Here is an 11,625-nt window from a genome sequence, read left to right on the forward strand (position 1 = left end):
TCCAGCTGCGGATGGCCCTGGCCAAGCTGCGGAGCAGAGCCGGCCGGGCAGGATTCTGGGGAGGAGGACCGGATCACCTCCCCTCCCATCGAGGATTCCGGGGGGAGGGATGGAGCGCCTCCCCCCACACCACGAATCAATTCCGCGAAAAGGTAAGTGACTTTCGTACATCCCTAGTTTTCCCCAAATGCAAAAAAAATGGTATTTTTTCCAGCCCATAGAACAGGAGTGCCATAACCTCCCCGTGAAATTCTCCAGTAGCAGAAGAAACGTCTGTGTCTGCCTGCTGTGGGCGTTTGTTTTCAGTTGTTGGGGCGTGGTCAGGATGACAAAGGCATTGAGGATGGGAGTGGGGTTGCACGGAAGGAGACCTGAGCAGATTTGATAGGCACAAGGGCAAGAATTGCCTGCTGATAGCGTCTCCTGCCTCCACATTTCTCAACTGGAGGGAGAAGAGGGTAAAATGCCTCCCTGCAATGAAGGGAGATACATCTGATCCCCCACCCCACCAAGCTCAGAAGCAATGTCCTCTGTTGTTTCAGAGCACCCTATTAAGTTCAGTGGGGCTTATTCCCAACTAAGTGTGCCAAGGGTTGCAGACTTGCAAGGCAATCTTATGTCTACTCAGAAGTAAGTCCCACTGAGTTCAATGGGGTTTACTCCCACATTAGTGTGCCAAGGGTTGCAAACATATGGCACAATCTTACATGTTATGTCTACACAGAAGTAAGTCAGAGGTTTTCTGGGGGCTACAAGAAAACAGTACAGTAGAAGTTAAGCTACAAAAACAAGAACCCCCCCCCTTTGCACACATGTCAGGGAGGGAGGAAGGCACTCCCTCAGTTCAAACCACATGGCTGCTGTGTAAAGAAGCCCTTCCTAATCCTGCAAAGAAACCGAAAGCAGGACGCTCCGGAAAGGATGTGTTTTTTTGCAGTTTTTTTGCCTAATGTAGAGACACCCTAAGACAAGCAAAAGACAAATGTGAGGATAGCGACAAAAACATTCAATCCAACAATATAAAATTCTTTAAATATTTCTGAAGCGGGCAGTTGCACCATTAAACAACAAAGGAATAAAAGGAGAATAGCAATATTGCAGAGAAGCTGAATAAGTATGCATCTGTTTTCTCTGTGGAAGATGGAGGACAGATACCCCCAGCTGAAGCCATTTCTTTTAAGGGCGGGTATCTGAACAATATAGTCAAATAGATGTGACAAAAGATGAAGTTCTAGAATTTATTAATACATTAGGGCAGCCCTGAATGTTCCCCCCTACTTTCATCAGACCTATTTTCCTGACAAAGGTGGGTATGAGAACTTTGGGGATGTCTGAGTGGGCTGGGGGAGAAAGTTCAGGTTTGTTTGTTATTACACTTATATCCCACCTTTCTTCCACTGTAGAACTCAAGGTGGCTACATGTGGTTCCCAGATGGTCTCCCCTCCAAGCACTCACCAGACCCAGACCTGCTTAGGTGGCTGCCTCATATGCCTTCATACCATGTCTTGGGCCATGGTTTGAAAACTTAGAACCTTGAAATGGTCCAAGGGCTAATATTTTCCATATTTTTGTAAAAGTAATAGTGAATTGGGTTGATTTGGCTCACTTGGAAGTTGCCATTCCAGGCTGTTTTCCAGAATATGAACTATTGACCAGCATGGTTGCTGTGGTTCATTGCATCCCCACCCCCCATATGTGTGGCTGGTGAATTTGGTAGATTTGGCTCACTTGAAAGTTGCTGTTCTGACTCTGAGCCATTTTCTGGAATATGGACTACTGCCCAGGACAGAGTGGCACACAGGGGAATTTCCTTGTTATTTCCAGTCACAGACTGGAAGTCTGTGGAAGACTGGAAGTCCAGTCACAGACAGAGCTAAAAAGGGGATTCCTCTCCCTGCTTCCTCCCAGAGCCCCTTGTAGCCCCCAGCACAGGGGTGCTTGGGAAGGGGAGTAGAGGCTCACAGAAGGAGCCAAAGCTTCCCCAGGCTGGATGGGCAACCTCCGTATGCCATATAAGCTCAATGCAGTAAACACATTAGCACACAACTATCAAGATTGGACAAATTCCTGGAGGAAAAGGCTATCAATGGCTACTATTCCTGATGGCTATGTGCTACCTTTAGTACCAGAGGCAGTGAACCTGTACACCAGTTGCTGGGGAACATGGGTGGGAGGGTGCTCTTGAGCTCATGCCCTCCTTGTGAGTTCCTGGTCGACAGCTAGTTGGCTACTGTGTGAACAGAATGCTGGACTAGATGGACCCTTGGTCTGATCTAGCATGGCTCTCCTTATGTTGTTTAGGTTATGGACCTACACCCCAAATATATGCACCACCCTCTTTTGTACTCTGAATTTTTGCACAAAACACTTATGGCAGGTAAACCAAACCTTCCCCGTTTCACCTACATCCCCTCTGCTTGTCTTTTGATCCTAAGGAAAAACCCATGCCCCAAACCAAAGTTTTAAAAAGGAGCTCCTTGCAGTTATTTGTTTTATTGCAGTTGGCACAGTTCATTTCCCTCCTCAAGTTTGTTGTTAAGAGACTCTTTCCTGTTTAGTGGGGGGAGCTTCACTTCCCACTGTTTTGCCTCTAGTTTTTGTACAAGCTTGGAAGGTTCAAGGAGAACCCAGGTTTTTGTTTTGTTTTTGAGTTCCATGCCTTACAGGACTGAAGGGAACCTACAAATGCAAAAACAGCCCTCAGTTCCCCATCACATCCTGATCTCCCAGTAGAGTGTTTGTGAGCTAGGGTACCTAGCAGATTTATACATGATAAGGAACTTCCCAAGCAATTGTAGTATTCTGGTCCTCAAGATTCCCAGATCACAGCAGACCTTTGAGGAAGAGGCCCATTCTAACTTCTTCACTTTGGAATAGGTAATATTTGCAATCCAGTCTCCTCCTCCTCCTCTTCTCCCCCCCCCCATTAACTTTGAATCAGCTATCTGAATATCCATGGGCCAAGCTATTTACATTCTGATCTCTGTCTCCACCCTAATTAGGCCCCACTCTCATGTCCTTATTAGCTATCAACTTCCCTTCTCTATTCTTCCCAATGCAGTCTGCATCTGTTGCTTCATTTATGGCTCTGTCTCTCCCTCTTCTGCTGAGCCTCTGCTATAGTTTTAACCAAATAGCTGTTAATTCCTTTGAATGTTGTTAATGTACTTACTTTTTGTAAATAAGCGGACCCTGCGCCCACTGGATTTTGCAGCAGAATAAAGCGGAAGGAGGCTTGTGAAGCAGATTTATAAGCAGGGGTGGGATGTAGAGGGGGTAACTCCCACAGGTACTAATGTAATGCGGAGATGGATGGGCAAGAAAAAGAAGCAGTTATGTTCTTATAATACAGGTGTGCAGAACCTTTTCCAGCCTGATGGCCAAATTCCATTTCGGAGAAGCTTCTGGGGGCTGCATTCCAGTGGTGGGCAGCATCGAAGGCAAAAGGGGCAGGGCAAACATACCAGTATATTTTCGCTTAAAGCAAGATCTTACTGCTGGTAACTAAACTGTAGGAGAGGCATTTCAAGCTTTTAGAATAGGAAAAAAACTGCACAAAAGCCAGAAAACCACCAAATGATCAGTGGTTCAGGGAAAGGGGGTCACACCAGGAAAAGGGGGCATAGCCTTTTGGGGACCCCCAGAGGGCCAGATTTGGCTCCTTGGCCTGAGGTTCTGCACCCTTGTTTATTTATTTTAAAACAGCCCTCTGGGTTTGATGATATGGAGGAAAAAGCATGAAATTCTGGGTGAAAAAATGGAAGACTCCAGAAAGCAACCCTGATGTGGATCAACCCTGATCCAGAGAAAGAGATCCATATGCAGAGAAGCAGGTTCCCAGGGACCATAAGAGGAAATCAGATGCAGCTCCACATTACATCTTCACTCCATTACTTTCGATTAACTGAATGTTTGTGCATCAGTCACCATCTTGTCATTAGGGATGGCCCAGGTGTCCACTTGGGGCTCGAAGCTTGGTGATTTCCCACCGGCTCAGCTCCCCAGATGCCAGTCCATGGATCCCCATGCTTGCCTGACTCAGCACACACTGAGTCGGGCAAGCTGGTGGTCGCCCGCTCCCTCACCAAGTTGCCATTTTGCATAAAAATAGCGCTGTGGCCTTTTCCGTAAATATCCATTTACACAAATGGTAGCCGTAAAACGGCCATTTACGCAACACTACAGGCAAAATGGCAGCTTGGTGAGGGAGCGGGCGGCTGCACGCCAATCACCAGGTGCCTGCTGACCATACAGCACCTCGCCGCACATGGCAAGCAGGGTCAGGCAGCCGGCAGGAGTCTGGTGAGCAGATATGGTGAGTTCACCCATCCCTACTTGTCATGCATAACTAAGTGCGACTAGAGTTGGATCAGGCCAGCAAAAATATAAATTAAATTATATCAACATAAGAAACAGTACCCAAAATGTATAAAATATGCTTCTCAAATTTAGTCACCCACATAAGAAAAGCATTCCATCTCTCCCTCACTGTTCTTTCTCAGTGGTACCTTGCAATTATAGCTGCATTTGAAAAGCTCTTGTCAAGCCAAAAGCACCAGGCAATAATGAACTGGCAATTAAAGGCTCTTCCAAATGGAGGGCTCCTAGCACCACCAATCACTGGACTTCCACTGTAAAGTGCAAGTGGAATTTCCACGTACAGCCCACTCTGTTAGGGAAAATTGATGCTACCTGCCGCAACTTTCTGTCCATACCAGTAAGCTGTGATACGGATTGAGTTTGCATGATTAGCAGGCAGTTAAGAACCATGGTGGCTTGTTAACTATACTGTACGTGCGGGTCACATGCTGGGGGGATTAGCAAAATTAACCTCAGCAGTGCAGCTTCCTTTGTCATGTGAACCTGGCCTGGGTGGCTTGTTGCTATGCTTAACAAGCCACCTCAGAACCCTACAACAGCCCATGGGTTCTGGGTGGGTATGCCATGGGTAACAAGCCACACTGGCCAGATTCGCACAACACGACAAGGTGCAGTGCCAAGGGTAATTATGCAAATCCCCCGCCACATGACCAGCATGTACAGCGTAATTAACAAACCACCGTGGCTATTTAACTGCTTGCTGATCATGTGAACCAGCTCATGTAGGCAAAGCCCTTCCTTCCTTTAGCTGCTCCCACCTACTATGTTCTTTGTGCTAAGGTGGTCTTTGTTTTGTTTGTCTCTTCTTCTCCAGAATTGTGCAATTGCACAATTCTGAAAGTCCAAAGTTTCACTACTGTACTTTTACTCTTGTGTAAGTGCACACCACCCTAATTCAGATCGGAACCATGGTGTTCTGGGAATGGAGGGTTAAACTTTCCCCACATCCACTACCAGTTTTTCCCCTGACATTCCACACAAAGAAAGAAAAACAAGTATCCACTCAAGTCATTTTTTAAAAAATCCTCCTGGATGGTGGGGCAGGGGAAGAATTTCAGGGAAAAATTGGTGGTGGGAGGAAAGGTTTAACCCTCTCCCCCTGGAATGCTGTGGTCCTGATCTGGGGCCACATGCGCTTACACAGGAATAAAAGCACAGCAAGGAACCTTCAGGCTTTCAGAATTGTGCAATTCTGGAGAAGAAGAAACAAGGAAACAAAAACACGTCTGTATAAATATTACTAGTTGCCTCACACACACACCACCCTTAATTTTGTTGCTAAAACAGAAGCATGTGTGTTGGGGTGGGGAGTATGAAGGAAATTGCAGCAGCAGGGAGAGGTGTGATCAGTTTCCTGGGCAAGGGAGAAGTGCAACTGTCTGGCCAGCCTGAAGCCATGAACACCCCCCCCCCCCGAAACTTCACCTTACACATCACACAGCCACACCTCCACAAAACACTGCAAGCTCTCCAAATTAGGCAGCCACACCACTGTCTTTTTACTGATCATGGTTCACCAGAAAATAATTATGGAGCACTATCTGGAAGAGCCCCCAGTGCGGTGGCTGAGCTTGTTGCGCACAACTGCATTAGAATCCCTTTTCATGTTTATCACTAGAGACCCTCTCACCAGGATCCCCTAGTTTTATAATCGCTTGTTCTGCCTGTGACCTCCCCTTCTGCAAAATCCCCCAATATACCTACATGGGACAGAGAAATAGCATGGAAGCAAATCACTAAAACACTGCAGACTTCAGTGCCTGTGTATCAACAGTCCCTTCAACAGTCCCTTCTCACACCAAATTCCATGATCACAAAACTCAGCACTACTTGGCAAACAACTGTGGTGTATTCTGTGCGCTGAAATGGAGAAGGACTATAGGTCAGTGACAGAGCATATACGTTGCACACAAAAAGTCCCAGGTTTAGTCCCCAATTTCCTCCAGATCGGGCTGTGAATGACCACTGTCTGACATTCTGGAGAGCCAGTGCCAGTCACTTCAGACAGTTCTGAGCTAGATGGACCAAAAGTGTGGCTGTGTAAGGCAGTTTCCTATAAAATTAAAAGGTTATGTAGTAACTATCTTGCTCTTGTTGCCTCAAACAAACTACTGACATGTGACATGCCTTTGGCTTCTTCTGCAGCTCTCAGGGAACCATGCCCCACCCCACCACTGACAATTGGTCAGCAAAAATAGTAAGAAATGATCACTAATCACTATGTTATGTGAAGCCAAAGAGAAGGAAACAAGGAAATCAACATAACACATAGAAACACATTTACACTAGAGTAAAAAAGAACAAAGGGCCACGATCGGGGAGCAGTAACAAGCGGGGTACCACAGGGCTCAGTCCAGTGCTCTTCAACATTTTTATTAATGAGGTGCAGGGAATGCTGATCATATTTGCAGATGACACAAAAGTGGGTGGGATAGTTAATACCCTGGAAGACAGAAACAAAATTCAAAGTGATCTGGATGGACTGGAGCGCTGGGCAGAAAACAACAGAATGACATTTAATAGGGATAAATGCCAAGTTCTGCACCTAGGAAAAAGAAACCGAAGGCACAGTTACAAGATGGGGGATACGTGGTTCAACAACACTACAAGCAAGAAGGATCTTGGAATTGTTGTAGATTACAAGCTGAATATGAACAGCAATGTGATGTGGCTGCAAAAAAGGCAAATGCTATTTTGGGCTGCATTAATAGAAGCATAGCTTCCAAATCCCAGAAAGTACTAGTTCCCCTCTACTCAGCACTGGTTAGGCCTCATCTGGAGTACTGTGTCCAGTTCTGGGCACCACACTTTCAGAAGGAAGCCCTGTGAAGAGAGACTGAAAGAACTGGGTATGTTTAGCTTTGAGAAGAGAAGACTGAGGGGAGATATGATAGCGCACTTCAAGTACTTGAAAGGTTGTCACAGAGAAGAAGGCCAGGATCTCTTCTTGATCATCCCAGAATGCAGGACACAGAATAATGGGCTCAAGTGACAGGAAGCCAGATTCCAGCTGAACATCAGGAAAAACATCCTGACTGTTACAGCAATACGACAATGGAACCCATTCCCTAGGGAGGTGGTGGGCTCTCCCACACTGGAGGCATTCAAGACGAGGCTGGACAGCCATTTGTCAGGGATGCTCTGACCTGGATTCCTGCATTGAGCAGGGGGTTGGACTCCATGGCTTTGTAGGCCCCTTCCAACCTTACTATTCTATGACTGATTCTATGATTGCATATGAGCATACACAGGCGAGCAACAATTAACACAGCTACTGCCTGAACACACACATACCATACGTGACATTGGGTCAGTTCACATGACAGGACAGCCCACTGTGGGTTATTTAACCCACCACAATGAGGCTGCAGTGCATGTGGTGTGTGCGTGGCCACCATTTTGCATATCCAACCCCTGCTCAGGAGTTGTTGTGTCATGTGAACTTGGTGAGCACGGGGCTATGTGAAGATTAAACAACCCTTGCATAACCCCATGGGTTATGTGAGCATTGTTTAACAACAATGCATAACCCACACTCACCGGGTTTGCACAACACGCCAACCCCCAAGTGGGGGTTGGATATGCAAAGTGGCACCCATGGGTTAAATAACCCACAACCATGTCATGTGAACCAGGTCAGTGAGTGCAGGGGAAGTTTGGGCTAATCAACAGGAAAACCTTTACGCGATGTGAAACTATTCATGAGACTTTAACGTATTTTAAGCAAATTCGTGATGGGTTTGTGGGTGTCCAATGGCCTCATGAGTTTGGGCCCCCCCTCATTCCACTGCCCCACCAGGCTTTCTAATGCCTGCAGCAGCTTAATAATCAGAATAAAATCATGGCATTAACTCCACGTGGCGGGTGAACCTAATTACATCTTGTCCACATGAAACTGGAAAGCCTCCACACACCAGCTTTGAGAAATGTAGAACGGAGGGCAGAGCCCTTTAAGGAATCAATTGCCAGCCCCCCTGCCTCCCTGCCTCCCCTCCCCAACACCACCACACATGCACCCTCTTCACCCTGCTGGAAGGTGACATTTGCTATTAACCTTATATTGGGCCATTTTGTAAATCAATGTCACTTACATTTAATAACAAGTGTAATCAAAGGAATTATGCAAATTTAATTTGATGCTTCTTGAATTATGCAAATCCACTGCACATATAATGGCTTCTGACATGTGCCCAGTTGGAGAATGTTCCATTACCTCCTCTATTATTACCCCTTTCATTATTTTTATTTTTATTTTATTTTTTATTTTAAAATTCTGTACTCAGGGGAGGGGGCAGCAATTGAGCTTGAGAGTGCAGAGGAATGGAGAAGAGGGGTGCAGAGAATATCCTTCCCCTCCCTCACGCACACATACCAAGCAGAAATGCATCCTGCAGGCATTTCTGTTATTGTTATTGCAGAATAGGGTGGCCAGGGCACGGGTGGGGAGGGCGGAAGTCATTTCCCAAGAATGGCTTTGCAGGCCATAACAGTGCAGGAATCTGGTTCTAAATTATTGCCCTTTGAGTCCCATCTCCATCTCTCTATTACTAGTCCTTGTCTCAACTGCCTAAATTATTAGAAACTAGGGAGGGCAAGGAGGGGGCGGGGAATGAATGTCATAAACATTGTAGCAAGCAGGAATCCTGGGGCTGAGGGTACATTGGTATTTCAGAAATACACACGTATACATACATGCATCTGCCCTAAAACTCTGCCTGACACCCACCAAAGCCATGCTTAGGTTGGTCATGCAGCTCCCCATATGGGGTATAGGTGTGTCTTTTTTTTTAACTCTTTCTGTTCTGTAACCTTTCCGGTGAGAAAGAAGTAGGGCGGGGGAAGAGAGAAGTAATTTCTGAAGGTGAGGAGCAGAGGACTCCACTGTGGCACATTTACAGAAAGGAAGGAAAGCATCCAGGCATTCCAGGCAGGATCCTCCATGCACTGATTCCCCCAAGTTCTACTAGATGCATCTGGGGGAGAACATGAAGATTGTTCTCAATAGGTTCATACCTATTGTATGTTCCCAGTATCTGGTGCTCAGGAGTATACTGCCCCTGAACATGGAAGTTCCATTTAGTGTAATTAATTCATTAGTTCATTCATTCAGTCATTCATATAGAAACATCCAATTAAACTGGCACTTTACAAAGTATGAGAGGACAGGTCCTGATCTTAGAAATCAATACAAGGGGGACAACAGAGGAAGGAGAGGGAGGCAAACTTAAACAGGAAAATCATATCTGATTATTGCGGTTACAAATACTAACGCTTAATTAGGCAAGCCTTGGGGATTAGGAGGTTTGCCAAAGGCTTCACAGAAAGGTGACGTTTGAGGAGGGATTTGAAGTAAGTGAGCAGGTGCTATCGCAGAGATATTTTGGGAGGCAGTTCCAGGCGTAAGGATTAAAAAGGGAAGACAGGCAAAGTCATTTCAGGGAGTAGGAGACCTCTGGATGGCTGAGGGTGTGGAGCTGGTAGGCCTTGATGGAACTATCTTCTATTAAGCTGGTGTTCCTTTTCCTTTCACGTGTACATGCAGATATGCTCCTCCACTAAGGTAAGCCATTGTACGGTCTATAAACATGCTGCAGTTACAAGAAGCTCATTTTTTCATTTTGTACATTTATATTCTACCCTGTCTTCCATCACAAAATGTAAAGCAGTGAATATGGAGTTCAAAGCTGATCCCATCCAGGCACTGACTAGACCCAAAGCTGTTTAGCTTCAACTACATGGCTGCATCATATGACCTCAGATCATGTTAGTTCTATTACAAATACTATGATTACTACCAATGAGACTTGTTCAGAATTAGCCATCATTTAATTACAAGTAAAATTTGCTATATAGATTTTTCAGAACGTAAGCTCACAAATTGTAGGGTCACCTAGCAAATACTGTTTCTGTGTTAAATCATTGTGCATTACAGATATCCCGTAATGCAGGGGTGGGGAACCTCCTTCAACCTGAGGGCCCAATTCAGTTTTAGAAAAGCTCTAGTGGTGAAAGTAAAGCTGAATGCAAAGGGGGGGGGGCAGAAATACCAAAAAAAGTCAGCCTATTGTAGCTTAAAGCTCTTACTACCAGTAACTAAGCTTCGGTGACGCAACTACAAACAAGAAAAGAAAAGGGCAACTAACGTGATCAAGGGGCTGGAGCATCTCCCCTATGAGGGAAGGTTACAACAGCTGGGATTGTTTAGCTTGGAAGAAAGGAGGGTGAGGGGAGACATGATAGAGGTGTACAAAATTATGCACGGTGTGGAGAATGTGGACAGGGAGACATTTTTCTCCCTCTCTCAAAATACTAGAACCCGGGGTCTTCCCATGAAGCTGATTGGTGGGAGATTCAGGACAGATTAAAGGAAGGACTTCTTCACACAGTTAAACTAGGGAACTTGCTGGTACCACAGGATGTAGTGATGGCCACCAATTTGGATGGCTTTAAAAGGGGGGTTGACAAATTTCTGGAGGAAAAGGCTGTCAGTGGCTACTAGTCGTGATGGCTATGTGCTACCTCCAGTACTAGAGGCAGTGAGCCTATGTACACAAGTTGCTGGGGAACATGGGTGGGAGGGTGCTGTTGTGCTCATGCCCTGCTTGTGGGTTCCTGGTCAGCAGCTGGTTGGCCACAGTGTGAACAGAATGCTGGACTAGATGGACACTTGGTCTGATTCAGCATGGATCTTCTTATGTTCTTATTTAAACCTTTTAGAATGGTGGAAAACTGCGCAAAAGCCAAGAGGTGGTTGGAGGAAACAGGGCGAGGGGTGGCCATACAGGGAACCTACGAGGGCCAGATTGGGGTCCTAGGAGGGTCAAATTTGGCCTCTGGGCTTGAAATTCCTCATCCCTGCTGCAATGTAAAGAGAACCATGCACTGTAAAGATATCTCTCTGGAAGCTTCCATTGTTCTCCTTTCTGGTGTTGTATTGCTAAACCCCAAGTCTGGCAAGAGACCCCCACCCCAGAGTTGCTGTCTACCATGCTGTTCATACTGCCAGTGCACCTGAGTGTTCAAAGGGCCTGCTATGCCTTTTTGCAGTGTGGTTGTAGGGGCCAATACATGTATATGTGGAACTGGGGTTTTACTTGTTTTATTTAACATAGTTTTATCCTGCCTTTCAATGTAATTATTTTCAGGGAAGCTTATAAATTGAAATCTAAACACTCAGTTCCCTTGTTTTACAGGTATTGGATTACCTTCAAGTAATACTTCATATGGATGCACTCATAGGAATA

Source organism: Heloderma suspectum, chromosome 3 (assembly GCF_057233095.1).
Source record: "Heloderma suspectum isolate Gila_16-S chromosome 3, 16-S_ref, whole genome shotgun sequence".
NCBI classification, from domain to species: Eukaryota; Metazoa; Chordata; class Lepidosauria; order Squamata; family Helodermatidae; genus Heloderma; species Heloderma suspectum.